This window comes from Grampus griseus (genome assembly GCF_964374135.1).
Source record: "Grampus griseus genome assembly, chromosome: 2".
Classification (NCBI taxonomy): Eukaryota; Metazoa; Chordata; class Mammalia; order Artiodactyla; family Delphinidae; genus Grampus; species Grampus griseus.
Window position 1 is genome coordinate 60913035 of NC_139018.1, and position 21807 is coordinate 60934841.

Below are 21807 nucleotides of genomic sequence, written 5' to 3' on the forward strand. Positions count from 1 at the left end.
TATGATTTTTCCCCTTTTCCTCTTATTTGTGAGTGTGTATGTGTATGCTTCTGTGTGAGATTTTGTCTGTATAGCTTTGCTTCCACCATTTGTCCTAGGGTTCTATCCTTCCTTTTTTTTTCTTGTTTTTTTTTAAATTTTTTTTCTTAATTATTTTATTTTACTTTATCTTCTTTCTTTCTTTCTTTCTTTCCTTCCTTCCCTCCTTTAGACAATGAATCATCCCAAATTGAGGACGTGGACTTTGAGAGCAAGATTTATGATTTTTTCCCCTTTTACTCTTTTTGTGAGTGTGTATATATATGCTTCTGTGTGAGATTTTGTCTGTATAGCTTTGCTTCCACGATTTGTCCTAGGGTTCTATCCGTTGGTTTTTTTGTTTGTTTTTTCTTTAATTTTTTTCTTAATAATAATTTTTTTATTTTAATAACTTTATTATATTTTATCTTACTTTATTTTATTTTACTTTATCTTCTTTCTTATCCTTCCTTCCCTCCTTACTTCCTTCCTTCCTTCCTCCCTCCCTCCCTCCTTTCTTTCTTTCTTTCTTTCTTTCTACTTCTACTAATTCTTTCTTTCTACTTTTTCTCCCTTTTATTGAGCCATGTGGATGAAAGGCTCTTGGTGCTACAGCCAGGAGTCAGTGCTGTGCCTCTGAGGTGTGAGAGCCAACTTCAGGACACTGGTCCAAAAGAGACCTCCCAGCTCCACATAATATCAAATGGCAAAAATCTCCCAGAGTTCTCCATCTCAACACCAGCACCCAGCTTCACTCAATGACCAGCAAGCTACAGTGTTGGATATCCTATACCAAACAACTAGCAAGACAGGAACACAACCCCACCCATTAGCAGAGAGGCTGCCTAAAATCATAATAAGTCCACAGACACCCCAAAACACACCACCAGACGTGGACCTGCCCACCAGAAAGACAAGATCCAGCCTCATCCACCAGAACACAGGCACTAGTCCCCTCCACCAGGAAGCCTACACAACCCACTGAACCAAACTTAGCCACTGGGGACAGGCACCAAAAACAACGGGAGCTACGAACCTGCAGCCTGCAAAAAGGAGACCCCAAACACAGTAAGATAAGCAAAATGAGAAGACAGAAAAACACACAGCACATGAAGGAGCAAGATAAAAACCCACCAGACCTAACAGACCTAAATGAAGAGGAAATAGGCAGTCTACCTAAAAAAGAATTCAGAATAAACATAGTGAAGATGATCCACAATATTGGAAATAGAATGGACAAAATGCAAGAAACATTTAACAAGGACATAGAAGAACTAAAGATGAAATGAACAACAATGAACAACACAATAAATGAAATTAAAAATACTCTAGATGGTATCAATAGCAGAATAACTGAGGCAGAAGAACGGAAAAGTGACCTGGAAGATAAAATAGTGGAAATAACTACTGCAGAGCAGAATAAAGAAAAAAGAATGAAAACAATTGAGGACAGTCTCAGAGACCTCTGGGACATTAAATGCACCAACATTCAAATTATAGGGGTTCCAGAAGAAGAAGAGAAAGAGAAAGGGAGTGAGAAGATATTTGAAGAGATTATAGTTGAAAACTTCCCTAATATGGGAAAGGAAATAGTTAATCAAGTCCAGGAAGCACATAGAGTCCCATACAGGATAAATCCAAGGAGAAATACGCCAAGACACATATTAATCAAACTGTCAAAAATTAAATACAAAGAAAACATATTAAAAGCAGCAAGGGAAAAACAACATATAACACACAAGGGAATCCCCAAAAGGTTAACAGCTGATCTTCCAGCAAAAACTCTGCAAGCCAGAAGGGACTGGCGGGACATATTTAAAGTGATGAAGGAGAAAAACCTGCAACCAAGATTACTCTACCCAGCAAGGATCTCATTCAGATTTGATGGAGAAATTAAAACCTTTACAGACAAGCAAAAGCTGAGAGAGTTCAGCACCACCAAACCAGCTTTACAACAACTGCTAAAGGAACTTCTCTAGGCAAGAAACACAAGAGAAGGAAAAGACCTACAATAATGAACCCAAAACAATTAAGAAAATGAGAATATGAACATACATATTGATAATTACCTTAAATGTAAATGCTCCCACCAAAAGACGCAGATTGGCTGAATGGATACAAAACTAAGACCCATCTATTTGCTGTCTACAAGAGACCCACTTCAGACCTAGAGACACATACAGACTGAAAGAAAGGGGATGGAAAAGGTATTTTATGTAAATGGAAACCAAAAGAAAGCTGGAGTAGCAATTCTCATATCAGACAAAATAAGACTTTAAAATAAAGACTATTGGGCTTCCCTGGTGGCGCAGTGGTTGAGATTCCACCTGCCGATGCAGGGGACACGGGTTCGTGCCCCGGTCTGGGAAGATCCCACATGCCGCGGAGCGGCTGGGCCCGTGGGCCATGGCCGCTGGGCCTGCGCATCTGGAGCCTGTTCTCCACGGCGGCAGAGTCCACAGCAGGGTGAGGCCCGTGTACTGCAAAAAAAATAAATAAATAAAATAAAAAATAAAATAAAACAAAGACTATTAGAAGACACAAAGAAGGACACTACATAATGATCAAGGGATCAATCCAACAAGAAGATATAACAATTGTAAATATTTATGCACCCAACATAGAAGCACCTCAATACATAAGGCAAATACTAACAGCCATAAAAGGGGAAATCTTACTACATATTCATAGTAGGGGACTTTAACACCCCACATTCATCAATGGACAGATCATCCAAAATGAAAGTAAATAAGGAAACACAAGCTTTAAATGATACATTAACGAAGATGGATTTAATTGATATTTATAGGACATTCCATCCAAAAACAACAGAATACACATTTTGCTCAAGTGCTCATGGAACATTCTCCAGGATAGTTCATATCTTGGGTCACAAATCAAGCCTTGGTAAACTTAAGAAAATTAAAATTGTTTCAAGTATCTTTTCCAACCGGAACGCTATGAGACTAGATATCAATTACAGGAAAAGATCTGTAAAAAATACAAACACATGGAGGCTAAACAATACACTACTTAATAACAAAGTGATCACTGAAGAAATCAAAGAGGAAATCAAAAAATACCTAGAAACAAATGACAATGGAGACACAACGAACCAAAATCTATGGGATGCAGCAAAAGCACTTCTAAGAGGGAAGTTTATTGCAATACAATCCTACCTTAAGAAACAGGAAACATCTCGAGTAAACAACCTAACCTTGCACCTAAAGCAATTAGAGAGAGAAGAACAAAAAAACCCAAAAGTTAGCAGAAGGAAAGAAATCATAAAAATCAGATCAGAAATAAATGAAAAAGAAATGAAGGAAACGATAGCAAAGATCAATAAAACTAAAAGCTGGTTCCTTGAGAAGATAAACAAAATTGATAAACCATTAGCCAGACTCATCAAGAAAAAAAGGGAGAAGACTCAAATCAATAGAATTAGAAATGAAAAAGGAGAGGTAACAACTGACACTGCAGAAATACAAAGGATCATGTGATATTACTACAAGCAACTCTATGCCAACAAAATGGACAACCTGGAAGAAATAGACAAATTCTTAGAAGTGCACAACCTGCCAAGACTGAATCAGGAAGATACAGAAAATATGAACAGACCAATCACAAGCACTGAAATTGAAACTGTGATTAAAAATCTTCCAACAAACAAAAGCCCAGGACCAGATGGCTTCACAGGCGAATTCTATCAAACATTTAGAGAAGAACTAACACCTATCCTTCTCAAACTCTTCCAAAGTGTAGCAGAGGGAGGAATACTCCCAAATTCATTCTACGAGGCCACCATCACCTTGATACCAAAACCAGACAAGGATGTCACAAAGAAAGAAAACTACAGGCCAATATCACTGATGAACATAGATGCAAAAATCCTCAACAAAATACTAGCAAACAGAATCCAACAGCACATTAAAAGGACCATACACCATGATCAAGTGGGGTTTTTTCCAGGAATGCAAGGATTCTTCAGTATACGCAAATCAATCAACGTGATACACCATATTAACAAATTGAAGGAGAAAAACCATATGATCATCTCAATAGATGCAGAGAAAGCTTTTGACAAAATTCAACACCCATTTATGATAAAAACCCTGCAGAAAGTAGGCATAGAGGGAACTTTCCTCAACATAATAAAGGCCATATATGACAAGCCCACAGCCAACATCATCCTCAATGGTGAAAAAGTGAAACCATTTCCACTAAGATCAGGAACAAGACAAGGTTGCCCACTCTCACCACTCTTATTCAATACACTTTTGTAACTTTTAGCCACAGCAATCAGAGAAGAAAAGGAAATAAAAGGAATCCATATCGGAAAAGAAGAAGTAAAGCTGTCACTGTTTGCAGATGACATGATACTATACATAGAGAACCCTAAAGATGCTACCAGAAAACTACTAGAGCTAATCAATGAATGTGGTAAAGTTGCAGGATACAAAATTAATGCACAGAAACCTCTTGCATTCCTATACACTAATGATGAAAAATCTGAAAGTGAAATCAAGAAAACACTCCCATTTACCATTGCAACAAAAACAATAAAATATCTAGGAATAAACCTACCTAAGGAGACAAATGTATGCAGAAAATTATAAGACACTGATGAAAGAAATTAAAGATGATACAAATAGATGGAGAGATATACCATGTTCTTGGATTGGAAGAATCAACATTGTGAAAATGACTCTACTACCCAAAGCAATCTACAGATTCAATGCAATCCCTGTCGAACTACCACTGGCATTTTTCACAGAACTAGAACAAAAAATTTCACAATTTGTATGGAAACACAAAAGACCCCTAATAGCCAAAGCAATCTTGAGAACGAAAAACGGTGCTGGAGGAATCAGGCTCCCTGACCTCAGACTATACTACAAAGCTACAGTCATCAAGACAGTATGGCAGTGGCACAAAAACAGAAAGATAGATCAATGGAACAGGATAGAAAGCCCAGAGATAGACCCACGCACATATGGTCACCTTATCTTTGATAAAGGAGGCAGGAATGTACAGTGGAGAAAGGACAGCCTCTTTAATAAGTGGTGCTAGGAAAACTGGACAGTTACATGTAAAAGTATGAGATTAGATCACTCCCTAATACCATACACAAAAATAAGCTCAAAATGGATTAAAGACCTAAATGTAAGGCCAGAAATTGTCAAACTCTTAGAGGAAAACATAGGCAGAACACTCTATGACATAAATCACTGCAAGGTCCTTTTTGACCCACCTCCTAGAGAAATGGAAATAAAAACAAAAATAAACAAATGGGACCTAATGAAACTTTAAAGCTTTTGCACAGCAAAGGAAACCATAAACAAGACCAAAAGACAACCCTCAGAATGGGAGAAAATATTTGCAAACGAAGCAACTGACAAAGGATTAATCTCCAAAATTTATAAGCATCTCATGCAGCTCAAAAACAAAAAAACAAACAACCCAATCCAAAAATGGGCAGAAGACCTAAACAGACATTTCTCCAAAGAAGATATACAGACTGCCAACAAACACATGAAAAAATGCTCAACATCATTAATCATTAGGGAAATGCAAAGCAAAACTACAATGAGGTATCACCTCACACCTGTCAGATGGCCATCATCAAAAAATCTAGAAACAATAAATGCTGGAGACGGTGTGGAGAAAAGGGAACACTCCTGCACTGATGGTGGGAATGTGAATTGGTACAGCCACTATGGAGAACAGTATGGAGGTCCCTTAAAAAACTACGAATAGAACTACCATATTACCCAGCAATCCCACTACTGGGCATATACCCTGAGAAAACCATAATTCAAAAAGAGTCATGTACCACAATGTTCATTGCAGCTCTATTTACAACAGCCCTGCGATGGAAACAACCTAAGTGCCCATCATTGGATGAATGGATAAAGAAGATGTGGCACAGATATACAATGGAATATTACTCAGCCATGAAAATAAACGAAATTGAGCTATTTGTAATGAGGTGGATAGACCTAGAGTCTGTCATACAGAGTTAAGTAAGTCAGAAAGAGCAAGACACATACCGTATGCTAACATATATATATGGAATTTAAGGGAAAAAAATGTCATGAAGAACCTAGGGCTAAGACAGGAATAAAGACACAGACCTACTAGAGAATGAACTTGAGGATATGGGGAGGGGGAAGGGTAAGCTGTGACAAAGCGAGAGAGAGGCATGGACATATATACACTACCAAACGTAAGGTAGATAGCTAGTGGGAAGCAGCTGCATAGCACAGGGATATCAGCTCGGTGCATTGTGACCGCCTGGAGGGGTGGGATAGGGAGGGTGGGAGAGAGGGAGACGCAAGAGGGAAGAGATATCGGAACATATGTATATGTATAACTGATTCACTTTGTTATAAAGCAGAAACTAACACACCATTGTAAAGCAATTATACTCCAATAAAGATGTAAAAAAAAAAAAAAAACTACATTTCTAAAGCACGCATTCTGACTCCACAACTACGAATAAGACTGAAAATTTTCTTTTTTAAAAAGATCAACTAAACAGGCTTCCACAGCTATACAGTTGTTTATAAATTCACATACTCAAAGGAGTTACACTACTATGCTTTAAGCAGACTCAGGGTAGGTGGAAATTTGACCTCAGTGTTACCTTTTGCAAATCTATTCTTTCCTGGGCACTGTGCGCAGCCCATGATGAAGAGACACATCTAGGAGGAAAACTTCCTCCAGAATGATGCACAAAAAGTGACAGGCTAGAAGGGTCCAGCATTTTCACGGAAAGAAGCTTAAGACTACATACAATTTGATTTGGTTTTATGCTTAAAAAGTCCTTCCCATTATGATTTTGGAATTCAACTATGAAGATTAAGAGGTGAACCTCGCAGAGGTAAAAAGCAAACTCTAAGAATGCAAACCATGTACTCTAAGGACATATACAGGAAGAAAATTCTTGAAGCAAATAAAAGAGCATCTGTGGCAAAAAGAGAGGTATTTATCTGCCAACTCCCCTCCTCCAGGGGGGTATTCTGAGGGGTGTTCTACATTGTACCCCAGAGCTTGCCAATACAATTACATCCCAGTGGTAAATTGATCGACTCACCTTATACTTGCTTCCTTCTCTTGCCTACCTCATGTCCCCACTCCCTTGTCAGTCCTTCCTTGGATCATCTCCAAAGAAACTACTTTCACACAAATCCTTGTCTCAGTGTCTGCTTCTGGGGAAACCCAACCTAAGATGATACGTGTGTCCGTGAGTCCCTCTGAACTATAAAAACACCCTATTTCTCCATTTTCTACTGTGGTAGGCAGTGAAGAATAAGAAGCAGTATAAAACTCAGTCTGAGAATATAAAAGTGCTCTAGTCCTCCTGAAAAGGGGCTCTTTAGTATAGATGGAGGTCAACTTCATCCATACTATGTATTAGTTTTCTAGGGCTACAGTAACAAATAACCACAAACTTAGTGTATTTGCTCACCATTCTGAAACATGCATGTCTAAGATGCTCCCTCTGGAGCCTCTAGGAAAGGAGCCTTCCTTGCCTCTTCTAGCTTCTGGTGACTCCTGGCAATCCTTGACATTCGTTGGCTTGCTGCTGCATCACTCCAATCTCTGCCTCTGTCTTCACATGGAGTTCTCCCGTGTATGTCTCTCTTGTATCTTCACATGCATTCTTGTAAGGACACCACTCATGGGATTTAGCACCCTGCTCCCGCCCCAGTCCAGTATGATTTCATCTTAACTTGATTACATCTATAATGACCCTATTTCCAAATAAGATCACTTTCAGATACAGGAGGTGTGGATTTGAAAATATCTTTTGGGGGGTACAGTTCAACCCACAACATGCCATATCTACCAGCTTAACAGAAAATCAAGTCAGAAAAATCCTTACTCAGAAAAATCAGTTGTCAGAAATCCAGAAATCCAATATGCAGATCAAGTCTAACATAGGCACTTTAAAAGATGCACCTGAGTTTAAAGAAGAACATCCTCAGTATCCCGAGGATTTCCAAAATGTGATGTAACTCCCCTACTCACTCATATTATTAAATATGATGATGATGATGACGACAATGATGATGATGATGATGATGATGATGATGATGATGATGATGAAAATGATGATGGTGGTGATGATAATTCTAAAAATCTACTCCAGTCAGGAATATAGCTTTTGGCACAGCTAGAATATACAGAAAACTCATGGCCAATTCTTTGTACTTAAAACTGTGTCTTATTTTACTTTCTAGGATAGTTATAGTTCATAGTATTTTTGCTTTGAGAATTCAGTGGCTGCCTTGGATCTCTATTCCTCTCTCTCCTGAAAATAGTAAAAGTAATTTTGACATGACAGTGTCTTCCCTAGATGAGGTGAGAGCCAAAAGTAGCAGTTCATCAATCCCTCACAGTCCCTGAACTTAGCTAAATCCTGTTTCCGTCACTCTGAGAAATGCAAACAGCCAGGAAGGAAGCAGCCCATGACCTTTTCACCATCAGTCCCTTGAACTGAGTGCATCCCTTGTAAAAGGCAATCCCTTTCTCATCATTATAAGCACATCTGGTTTCCAAATTAAATACTCCCAGGTTCTTGAGTAATTCACAAACCAGTGATGACATTTGAGCCATATAAACTTACATTCAGCTTTTTTGATGCAATTTCTCTTTTGATTACTAATGAGAAGGCATTGAAAAAGAAAGGGAAGGTTACTGAACAACCAGAGCGAAATGTTCATCACTAATTATCTGAGAGTGCAAAGATCCAGCATCCTGATTAGCGCAGTCCTGGAAAAAGCACAAAGTAAAAACTGGATGTTTATTCTTCAATTAGAGAGCAGAGTAATTACGGCTTCCCAGATATCCTGGCAAGCAATTCTTCAGCTTCATCACTCCTTGAGCAGAAAAGTAATTTAAAAGACGAAGAAGTGCGCATTTAGGGTCTAGGAACATACCATCAAAATGCTCTAGTGTGGAAGGCACACCTGACTTTTTTCACCGTTTAGCTCTTAACCAAATCAGTCTCCTGCTGAGGTAAAAACAAAAACAGCTGTTCACAAAATTATATATGCAGTGCTATCTCAACCATTTAAAAATGTACATAACATTTTTAGAAGAAAAGAAAATATTTTAGAGGAAAACACAACAAAACGCTGACTGTGGTCATCTTTGAGGATGCAATTATGAGTGCTTTATTACTTTCTTTTCAATATTTTTGTGTTTTACAAGTTTTCTACAATGAGCATATATTGTTAGTATTTTATCATTAGTGGTTTAATATGAGTTTAATGCTTATACATACATGACACTATGCCAAGAAAATTGCACATGTTATTTTATATAATTCTGACTGAAAGAGGGAATAAAGAACCTATGTAGGGGCTTCCCTGGTGGCGCAGTGGTTAAGAGTCTGCCTGCCGATGCAGGGGATACAGGTTCTTGCCCCGGTCTGGGAAGATCCCACGTGCCGCGGAGCGGCTGGGCCCGTGAGCCATGGCCGCTGAGCCTGCGCGTCCGGAGCCTGTGCTCCGCAGCGGGAGAGGCCACAACAGTGAGAGGCCCGTGTACTGAAAAAAAAAAAAAGAACCTATGTAGGAAGTATTAACCCCATTAGGTAACTTGCCAAGGATCACTTAGCTGATATATGGTAGAGTCTGAATTCAAATCCAGGTCTACATAATTTAATTCTGTCCCCCATGTATTGTTTTCATAATCAGAGAAAAGGGGCTATTCTAAAAACAGTATCTGTTAAAAAAAAATTCAACTTTAAAGATCTTATTCAACAATTTAAAGCTTTATTCAATGATTCACAAATCGGGCAGCATCCAGTCTAGCAGATAGGAAGGAGCTCTGAAGAGTTGTACAAAATAAAAGACTTTAACAGGCAGAAGGGATTAGGAATAAGGAAGTTATACAAGGCAAAAAAAAAAGGATTGGTCCCTGCAAGGTTACTTTCCTTTAGGGGATGGCAGGTGTTAATCAGGCAATTCCTGATTTACTGGTTTAAGATTCCATTTCTGGGAGAGCTGAAACTATAATTAAGTCTGGGTTTGGTGATGTGTGGCTTGGCATAAGTGACTCCATTTGGGGCCTGTTGTGTTACTTTTAACAGTATCTGAGATAGCAAAAATAGTGGAATCAACATGTATAAAACAAGCTTCCTAAAATGCAAATAAAACAATACACCTAGAGAGGATAAAAATCCATAAAAATAATTTATCTCAGGTTTACCCAATGTCAATTACCAGATATTCAGTGGTCTTACAGTATGAAAATGCATATTACCACCTACACACTTGATACAGTGCCTGGAAATCAATAGTCATCACAGGTAGATTCCGCAAGTCTTTGAAGAGGGCAAGCACAATGACCTGAGTCTGAGCCGACCTCCACCACTTACAAAGCTTTATGACCTCAGTCCGTTTACTTGTTCTTTCTGAGATTCCATGTTTCCATTTGTTCTTTCAACTAGCCATTAATTCAACACATATTTCTTGTATGCTTAGTATGCCAGGCATTATGCTGGGTCCCAGGGTGAGTGCAGTTAATAAGAGAGGCATGGTCTCTGTCCTCTGTCCTCGGTGCTTCACCTATGACTAAAGATAATAATGCTTGCTTCAGTTGGGGTTGTCACTAGTACTGCATGAAATAAAGTGTCTGACACAACACTTGACATGTGGAACGAGCACAATAAGTTTTACCGCTGGTATAGCCTCAGTTTTTCCAGCTATAAAATGGAATTTATCTTATCCAACTTGGCTGGATGTGAGAGTATTGATCCCCATAATCCTTTAATTATACATTTGCCCCCGTCCAGAAAAACACCTTGATTTTTAAAAGATGCTTCAGAGAAACGGAGATCAGAGGATAAGAAGAGAATATAGATATTTTATACAAGAATTGCAATAGATTAAATTCCACTTACTTTAAAATGTTTCATTTTGACTATCACAATTTGCAATGCCATATTTATAACCCCATGTAAAAACTGAGACTTCACTAGGAAAACTCTAAGAATATTTATTAGGCAGGTTCTTATGATCTTAGTTTCTATGATATAAGAAGTTAAGGGAAAAGTTTGATAAGAACTATGTTAAGTAAGTTCCTTTTTTAAAAGGTTTTCAGACGGACATCTTGAGATCTAGGTCAAAGTAAGCTCCTTCACTAGCCAGAAATATGTTCTTGTACATGTGTCAAACGATATATATTTCCTGTGATGCACATTCCGTACCTTGTGAGCATGACATTTGAAGATATATCAAGGGATTTACATTGATTTTCTCTAATACTCCAAGCACGCCGTCTAGAAAAGTTAGACATCTCCTCCATCAGCCACTGAAGCTAGGAGACATTAGGCAGTGTACCAAGTTATACTAGTAAGTGTCAATAGTAAGTGTCAAGGCCTGAATGTGAACCCGATTGTCTGACTTCAAAAATTAACCTTTTTTGATAACACCACACCCAAGCTCCAGCAACAGGAAATTCATTACTTCCCAAAGCAGTTCCTTTTTTCTTTTAAAAGCTCTTACAATTCAGAGTTCCTTCTAATACTGAGCTGAAATCTAGTCCCTTCTAGTAGTCACCATTGGCTCTAGTTTCACCCCATTGTTAAATTAATCTAATTCCTCTTCTGCTTGAAAGCTCTTCAAATATCCAGAAGCACCTTTCATTTCACCCCTTCTCCTCTACCAAGTTTTACTTTCTGCAAAACTGAAGAGCCCCATTTTCTCACTGCTCCTTAGATTACATTGTTGTGAGTCCCTGCATTCTTCCTACGCAGTTCCACTAATCATAGTCTCATTTGTTTATATCACTTTTAAAATGTGATGCAAAGAGCTGAAGACAATACCACAGGTGTGGTCTGAAGAGTACAGAATTGGATTTCATTATTGCCATCCTTGTCCTAGATATTATACTTCTATTTATGTAGCTCAATAGCAAATTAGCTATCTTATTCCAGTTACTTCATGCTGCTGATTCACATAGTATTTGCCGTAATTATTATACTGAAGCTTCCAGGTCTTTTTCACATGTGCAACTATGAATCCACATTTTCAATGTTCTATTCCTGTGTCTTGCTAACATGACTTTTTCTGTTAAGCTACACCTCAGTTCTTTCTTTAACCCACAAGAAATCACTATCACCAAATGCTCATTCTAGTGCTGCTAAAGTTCTAGACTACTGCTTTCTAAACAAGGCTAGCTTCACGGACATGTGTTTGCAAAGTCCCACACTCCGATGGGCCCCTCACTCGGTTTAATGCTCTCCTGTCACCATCTAGAAATTCTTAACAATTTTATTTACTTATTAAATTTTTAATTTATCTAAAGGTAGAATGACATTAAATAGTAAGTTAAAATATATCATGATGGGGCTTCCCTGGTGGCGCAGTGGTTGGGAGTCTGCCTGCCGATGCAGGGGACACGGGTTCATGCCCCGGTCCGGGAGGATCCCACATGCTGTGGAGCGGCTAGGCCCGTGAGCCATGGCCGCTGAGCCTGAGCGTCCAGAGCCTGCGCTCCGCAACGGGAGAGGCCACATTAGTGAGAGGCCCGCGTACCGCAAACAACAACAACAAAAAAAAAACCTATCATGACAAGTCAAGATAGAGACCACAGACGGAAGAACAAAGCTTTATATTTTGGCATGTTTAATAGCCCTTTTTCTTGCTTTTTGAAAAAGGGGTCTCACATTTTCATTCTGCACAGGGCCCTGTGCAAAATAGTACAGCTGGCCCTGTTCCCAGGGTGGATGTTCAAAATACTTAACAGTAAGTACAGCATGGGTCCCGCTTATTGGAAAGGTACCCAACCAATCAGAAATTGGTGCTAATTGGTATGTAGAACTGCAGCATACCAGCTGAATAGTGGCCTTGCTGCTTTCTGTTGAGGTGACACGGTTTCCTAGAGAAGCATGTGACATTATAGAATCCCTTGATGTACACTCAACTACCTCAGGCCTGAGTCATCAGTCCTGCTTTCTCTCTCCCCACTTAACTGTCTCCAAACTGCCCCATCTCATCAAATTATCTTTGTTCATTCCTTGCTCTGAACTTGAAAGATAAACAAACAATAACAACAAAAAACATTATTTCCAAGAAATAATGAAAGTGAAAATTCTATTAGAAGCTTGCAAAAGTTCTGGAAATCATTAGTTGATTTACCATTTCCCATAGAGACCATACCAATGTCAGACCTGTTGCATTTTTCATTTCTTAACTTCATGCCTTGAAGGATTTCTGGTAGAAGAACCTTGGGGCATTAGATGCTTTTCTAAAGACAAGGGAAGGGGTAATAGTTAAAAATGTTTTCAGGGACTTCCCTGGTGGTCGAGTGGTAAAGAATCCGCTTCCAATGCGGGGGGCACAGGTTCGATCCCTGGTCTGGGAACTAAGATCCCACATGCCATGGGGCAACTAAGCTCACATGCCACAACTACTGAGCCCGTGTACCTCAACTAGAGAGAAGCTCTCATGCTGCAACGAAGAGCGTGAGTGATGCAACTAAGACCCAATGCAGCCAAGAATAATAAATTAATGGATTAATTAAATATATATTTTTAAAGTATTCATACATCAGTCCTCTGATGAAGGTCATAGAACTTTGCCTTCCAAAAGTACTGATCATTATTGGTGTTATTGCATATAGAGATTTGGGAACGTGCAGTTGAAATGCAATCATAACAAGGAAATTCTCTGATTCTTATTCTTTCTGAAGTAAGTACAATCTCAGTATCCAGTGCCATTTCCTCATTGACCAATAAATACTCACTCACTCACCTGCCCTGACTTCCATCCTGGTCCTGCCCAGGTCTTAGACAACAATCACATTGAAAAGTCAGATTATCATCACTCTTTATGTATATCCTCATCTGTAACATTTCCTCAAACTAATATCCCACTTCCTAAAACATCCTCCCCTCTCTCTTCTATATGCCCCATATATCTTTGAGGTTTTAGTTAAAGTTCCATTTCTCTGTGAAATTCTCCTCCTCTCCACTACTAAGTTTCCTGCATTACTCTTTTCAGACTTTCTATTCTAAAGGCCCTATGTCTCAATATCTTAATAAGATCCAATGTATCTGTTTCATAATTAGAGAGCACCCATAGTTCAAGTACAGTGAAGGCTGATTAAAAAATTTCTAGTCATGTACATCTATAAAAGATTGAAATCTATTCAATATGACAGGAGGAACATTAGCTCTGAGTTTAAATTCCACTTTTCCTATTTTCTAGTATGTTATCTTTGAAAACTCCTTTACCTTTATGAACATATATGTTTATTTGTAAAACGATAATACCCACCTGATAGGGGTGTTACAGATACATGACAATCAATACATACAATACCTGGCATAGAGTAAGCACTTACTAAATAATAGCTATCAATATTTGAAAGCACTACACCACAACTTGTCTGATTATTCATCATTTCAATTCAAGCCAGTACTAAAAATAGGTAATGTTTTCTACCACCAATAAATTTTGTGGAAGATAAATAAATAAATAAGTCTGATGCTTAGGAAGGCCATTATAAGAGAATAATATTTGTTAGTGAAACAGAGAACATGTAGGTGAGAGCTAAAATGAAAACAACGGCTCAGTAGACTAGAAATAGATGTGTGGGTATATTAAGAAGAGTACAATATGTCCTGGGGTATCAAGAGGGACCTCATTGTTTCTTGGTCCCCATAGCAAGAAAGATATAAAATAACCTGTATTTCTTCAGAGGGTCCCTTGAGGAATATCTTGAATGCCCCATTCCTGCTGGCCAGGCATTCAAAACCCCTACTGATCTGGAGCAGATTAAAAATTATAGGACACAGATGAGATTTATGTGACAGCCTCATGCCTCATTTTTCTCACCTCAGTGACCTTAGTTCCCAGAATGCCATTTTTTGTAAAGTGTATCAACACTAGAGAATTTAACAGGTTGTCTTCATTTTGCTTATTTCTCCAAAATCCTACTCTACAAACTTTTTGGCCTTTCAGCTGCAGAAATTATTTCTCAGGGATACATAAAAGTGTCAATATTACCAGGCAGTCTGATGATGCATGGCATACTTCTTGCTAGAGTAAAGGCGATGGAGAAGGTATTGCTTTGAATCAAACACTGACACAGGGCCAAAAATGATGGCATGTAATACATTCACCAATGGAATAGGTTACAAATGTGTGGGGAGTTGTGATGATGCATACATGAGATGTGTATCACACATCGGGAAAGCCAAGCCAAACTGTAAGGTGAGAACTTGAAGAACCTCTCAAAATTGTGCTCACGTTAACTAAATTGGAATTTTGAATTAAAATGCATTGCATATATGTTTGAGGCACTTAGGGGCAGGAATAAGGGAATATGCTCCTCCTTCAGTTTGCTAATTTCTATTTATCCTTCAGACCTCAACTCAGCAATTACCTTCTTCAAGAAGCTTTCTGTGATCCCCACTGCATCCCTCAACACCACCCACCACTGCTACCACCACCATCATTGTTGCTTCTGCCACTCACAGACACCACCACCACCACAGCCCGATCTACTTAGGTAATCCTGTGCATGTCTCTTATGAGGCTATATCACACTACATTTAAAGGTTACTGGCTATTCTCTCACAAGACTTATTTTTTGGTGTCAGGGACTGCTTTTGTTCATCTTGTCCCACACCCCCTTCCCAGTGCCTAATAACTAGCCTACCTAGAGTAGGTACTCAACAAATGTTTGCTGGATGAATGAACAAACCTAAAAACAAAATTACTGTTTGGAAATGCTTGCAGTATGGACTGTCTTCTTTTTAACAAATTATAGCCAGATTCTCACAGTGCAGAAATTACCTAGTAACTTCATTAATTCTTTCCAGCCACTAAGGATCTCTAAAGAAGCAATTAACTGAATGATACTCTAGTGACCAGAAAGAGGGAATGTGGCTAATTCCAAAAGAAGGTTTCCACACAGAGTTTGCCCACAGGAAAAATATGGCTAAATACTTTTTAAGACCACAGATTGGGGAGCAGTAAATTAATTCAGCAGGCTGTGTCTTTCCAGACTGCCTAAGAAATCCGTATGTGGTGGGTGTCACCTGTTGGAAGCCAGTTTTGAAAATCTGTTGAAAAAAATTCCACTCTTCCATTACCTTTATTTGTGACTTGGATGTCTACACATGGAAATTCATGCTAGACTCCAATGTGGATTGTTAAATTGCTCACCAATGACCCTTGAAATATAAGGGGGGAAATCTGAAGTTATGTTGTTCATTTCTAAAGGTTGTTCCTTTTCATTGTGAGACTTGCACATATTTGAAAGGCAATGGAAGAAACAGGAAAAAGGGGGGAGTATGGACACAAAGGGGGGGGAAGCGGGGGAGGGGGTGGTGGTGAGATGAAGTGGGTGATTCGGATTGACATATACACACTAAGATGTATAAAATAGATAACTAATAAGAACCTGCTATATAAAAAATCTTTTTAAAAAGGAGTGGGGGGGAAGTAAGGCAGAGAGATAGGAAGAGGGAAATGGAAAAGTTTAAATATATATATATAAACCCAACATCACATTAGTCATTACTGCCAAAAACCAGCATAAGTCTGGAGTCCACTCACTTGCTGTATCTGATTCTAGTTCTACCACTAACAATGTGACATTAAGGTTGCAACTTCACTCCTGTTCCTTTTCCGTAAGTTTGGGGTGTTAGTGTTGTTTACCCAAAGGTCCCTTTATGTTCTATGATTTTATAAGCTTCTACAAATAAGCACCGAGTATTCTCTGTTTTCTCAGCTCTCTCCCTCTCACTCAATTAGAAACCCAAGGATCCATGTGAAGAAAAGTACTACAAATGAGCACCTACCCAGGGATCTCAGAGGTTGTTGTTTATTTATTCATTTTTTAACCCACACGGTGAAAGAGAAGTTGCTTCATTCTGCTGCCGAGCTTGAGGAGAGTTATAGGCACCATAACTATGTTTGAATTTTAAGGCCTTTATCAATCAAATTCCCCCAGGGTTTAGTGTTGACCTCATTCCAATAACTCAATACGTTACAACAAAAAGAAAATAAGAAAGACAAACAAACTAAGACAGAGTTACATGGCTCTCCTGGCTGTTGTTGTCACCTATTCCTTTAGTCAGTATGTTCCCAGAGAAAAGATCAATGTAGCCAAGGGAATAAATAAAATATGTGTAATAATAAAATACATGCAACTTCACACATCTATTTATTTACTATCCAGCATTCACCAGCAAGGAAGAATCTAACCAATTCTCACTCCAGCCCTTTCCTCAAATCAGAGAACAAACATAAAGAAAAAAGGGGAGGAGAAACGTGGCAAAGAGGAAAGAAACGGTTGATTTTAAGAATTATGTGCACCACGTATGACCACACTTTTATATCTTATTTATTTACTTTGTTGTTGCTTTTCTAATTAATGTTATTAGTAAAAGGGTTTTTTTAAGTTCCAACCTGCTTCAACTGACAGATATTTTGCCCTCGCTGAAGAATCAAGAGCAGAGGGAATGACTCAGGAAGCTGAGGTGAAGACCTGTAGATCTGGGACAGTGAGGGAAGTCAGCCCCTTGAAATAGAACTGAGCATTCCTTTTCCACTTGGGTATACCCTTATATATTTGCTCCTTCAAAGCTGATTTTCTGCAAGATATTAAGTAACTTGAAACTCCTAACTGTAGAACTTTTTATACACTCAGTGCACCCACTTATAATTTTATCTATAGTAAAGTAAAAGTAAGGGACTTAGGAAAATAGCTACCAGAGATGTGAAACAATAAATTCTGTTGGTACATGTATTATTCTCCATAACAATATTTTTTAATAGATCTTTATCGGAGTATAATTGCTTCACAATACTGTGTTAGTTTCTGTTGCACAACAAAGTGAATCAGCCATATGCATATACATGTCCCCATTTCTCCTCCCTCTTGAGCCTCCCTCCCACCCTCCTTATCCCACCCCTCCAGGTGGTCACAAAGCACCTAGCTGATCTCCCTGGACTATGCTGCTGCTTCCCACTAGCTATCTATTTTATGTTTGGTAGTGTATATATGTTGAGGTTACTCTCACTTCGCCCCAGCTTCCCCCTCCCACCCCGTGTCCTCAAGTCCATTCTCTATGTCTATGTCTTTATTCCTGCCCAGTACCATTTTTTTTTTTTTTTAGATTCCATATATATGTGTTAGCATATGGTATTTGTTTTTCTCTTTCTGACTTACTTCACTCTGTATGAGAGACTCTAGGTCCATCCACCTTACTACAAATAACTCAATTTCATTTCTTTTTATCGCTGAGTAATATTCCACTGTATATATGTGCCACATCTTCTTTACCCATTCATCTGTCAATGGACACTTAGGTTGCTTCCATGTCCTGGCTACTGTAAATAGAGCTGCAATGAACACTGTGGTACATGACTCTTTTTGAATTATGGTTTTCTCAGGGTATATGCCCAGTAGTGGGATTGCTGGGCCATATGGTAGTTCTATTTTTAGTTTTTTAAGGGACCTCCGTACTGTTCTCCATAGTGGCTGTATCAATTTACATTCCTACCAACAGTGCAGGTGGGTTCCCTTTTCACCACTCCTTTTCCAGCATTTATTGTTTCTAGATTTTTTGATAATGGCCATTCTGACAGGTGTGAGGTGATATCTCATTGTAGTTTTGATTTGCATTTCTCTAATAATTAGTGATGTTGAGCAACTTTTCATGTGTCTCTTGGCCATCTGTATGTCTTCCTTGGTGAAATGTCTATTTAGGTCTTCTGCCCGTTTTTTAATTGGATTGTTTGTTTTTTTGATATTGAGCTCCATGAGTTGTTTGTATATGTTGGAGATTAATCCTTTGTCTGCTGTTTCATTTGCAAATACTTTCTCCCATTCTGAGGGTTCTCTTTTTGTATTGTTTATACTTTGCTTTGCTGTGCAAAAGCTTTTAAGTTTAAGTCCCATGTTTTTATTTTTGTTTTCATTTCCTTTACTCTAGGAGGTGGGCCAAAAAAGATCTTGCTGTGGTTTATGTCAAAGAGTGTTTTCCTATGTTTTCCTCTAAGAGTTTTATAGTGTCTGGTCTTATATTTAGGTCTTTAAACCATTTGGAGTTTTTTTTCAAAACACTTAAGAAATTTTACTGAAAACAATAAAATAGAGAAACACCCCATTTTCATTTTAAAGTAAAATTAACAGCATCTTCCACAACTTAACAAATGTGTATTTTCTCTGAGTTTGATTAGGGTGTGTGCGGTTTTGCTTTGTTTTTTTAATTAATATGAAGAAAGTTAAGTCCAGTTCTCACAGATATTAATCAAATAAAAATTGTTACTCATTCTTGAAAAGGTGCAAATGTAAAATTTAAAAAATAAGTGGAGTGGAAGCTAGAACCATGAGAAAAATAGTTACCAGCAGGTTCATTATTTTGGATCTGGAACTTGGTTTTGTTTTTTAATAGTGGAGTTTATTTTTGTGTATGGTGTTAAGTAGTGTTCTAATCTCATTCTTTTACATGGAGCTGTCCAGTTCTCCCAGCACCACATATTGAAGAGGCTGTCTTTTCTCCATTGTATGTTCTTGACTCCTTTGTCATAAATTAGGTGACCATATGTGCGTGGGTTTATCTCTGGGCATTCTATCCTGTACCATTGATCTATATTTCTTTTTTTGTGCCAGTACCATACTTTCTTGATTACTATAGCTTTGTGGTACAAAGTTCCGTTTTTCTTTCTCAAGATTGCTTTGGCTATTCAGGGTCCTTTGTGTTTCCATACGAATTGTAAAATTTTTTATTCTAATTGTGTGAAGAATGCCATTGGTAGTTTGATAAGGATTGCATTGAATTTGTAGATTGCTTTGGGTAGTACAGTCATTTTCACAATATTGATTCTTCCAATCCAAGAACATGGTATATCTCTCCAACTGTTTGTGTCATCTTTAATTTCTTTCATCAGTGTTTTATAGCTTTCTGAGTACAAGTCTTTCGCTACCTTAGGCAAGTTTATTCCTAGGTATTGTATTCTTTTTGTTGTGATGGTAAATGGGATTGTTTCCTTAATTTCCCTTTCTGAGTTTTTGTTGGTGGTGTATAGGAATGCCAGAGATTTCTGTGCATTAATTTTGTATCCTGCAACTTTACCAAATTCATTGATCACCTCTAGTAGTTTTCTGGTGGCATCTTTAGGATTTTCTATGTATAGTATCATATCATCTGCAAACAGTTACAGTTTTACTACTTCTTTTCCAATTTGTATTCCTTTTATTTCTTTTTCTTCTCTGATTACTGTGGCTAGGACTTCCAACACTATGTTGAATAAGAGTGGTGAGAGTGGACATCCTTGTCTTGTTCCTGATCTTAGTGGAAATACTTTCAGTTTTTCACCATTGAGTATGATGCTTGCTGTGGTGTTTGTCATATACGGCTTTTGTTATGTTGAGGTAGGTTCCCTCTATGCCCATTTTCTAGAGAGTTTTTATCATAAATGGGTGTTGAATTTTGTCAAAAGCTTTTTCTGCATCTATTGAGATGATCATATGGTTTTTATTCCTTAATTTGTTAATGTCGTATATCATATTGATTGATTTGCATATATTGAAGAATCCTTGCATCCCTGGGATAAATACCACCTGATCATGGTGTATGATCCTTTTAATATGTTGCTGGATTCTGTTTGCTAGTATTTTGTTGAGGATTTTTGCATCTATGTTCATCAGTGATATTGGTCTATAATTTTCTTTTTTTGTGATATCTTTTTCTGGTTTTAATGAGTCAGGGTGATGTTGGCTTTGTAGCATGAATTTGGGAGTGTTTCTCCCTCTGCAATGTTTTTGAAGAGTTTGAGAAGGATCGATGTTAACTCTTCTCTAAATGTTTGATAGAATTCTCCTGTGAAGCCATCTGGTCCTGGACATTTGTTTGTTGGAAAATTTTTAATTATGGTTTCAATTTCATTACTTGTGATAGGTCTGTTTATATTTTCTAATTCTTCCTGGTTCAGTCTTGGAAAATTGTACTTTTCCAAGAATTTGTCCATTTCTTCATGGTTGTCCATCTTATTGGCATACAGTTGTTTGTAGTAGTCTCTTATAATCCTTTGTATTTTTGTAGTGTCAGTTGTGGTTTCTCCTCTTTCATTTCTAATTTCATTGATTTGTGTCCTCTCCCTTTTTTTCTTGATGAGTCTGGCTAAGGGTTTATCAATGTTGTTTATCTTCTCAAAGAACCAGCTTTTAGTTTTATTGATCCTTGCTACTGTTTTCTTCATCTCTATTTCTTTTATTTCTGCTCTGATCTCTATGATTCTTTCCTTCTACTCACTTTGGGTTTTCTTTGTTCTTCTTTCTCTAGTTGTTTTAAGTGTAGGGTTAGATTGTTCATTTGAGATTTTTTTTTTCTTGAGGTGAGACTGAATTGCTATAAACTTCCCTCTTAGAAATGCTTTTGCTGCGTCCCATAGGTTTTGGGTCATCATGTTTTCATTGTTATTTGTTTCTATGTATTTTTTTATTTCTTCTTTGATTTATTCGATGATCTCTTGGCTATTTAGCAGCACACTGTTTAGCCTCCATGTATTTGTGTTTTTTAGTTTTTTTTTTTCCTGTAATTAATTTCCAATCTCATAGTGTTGTGGTCAGAAAAGTGCTTGATATGATTTCAATTTTCTTAAATTTTCTGATGTTTGATTTGTGACCCAAGATGTGATCTATCCTGGAGAATGTTCCATGTGCACTTGAGAAGAAAGTGTATTCTGCCACTTTTGGGTAGAATGTTCTATAAATATCAATTAAATCTACCTGGTCTACAGTGTCATTTAAAGC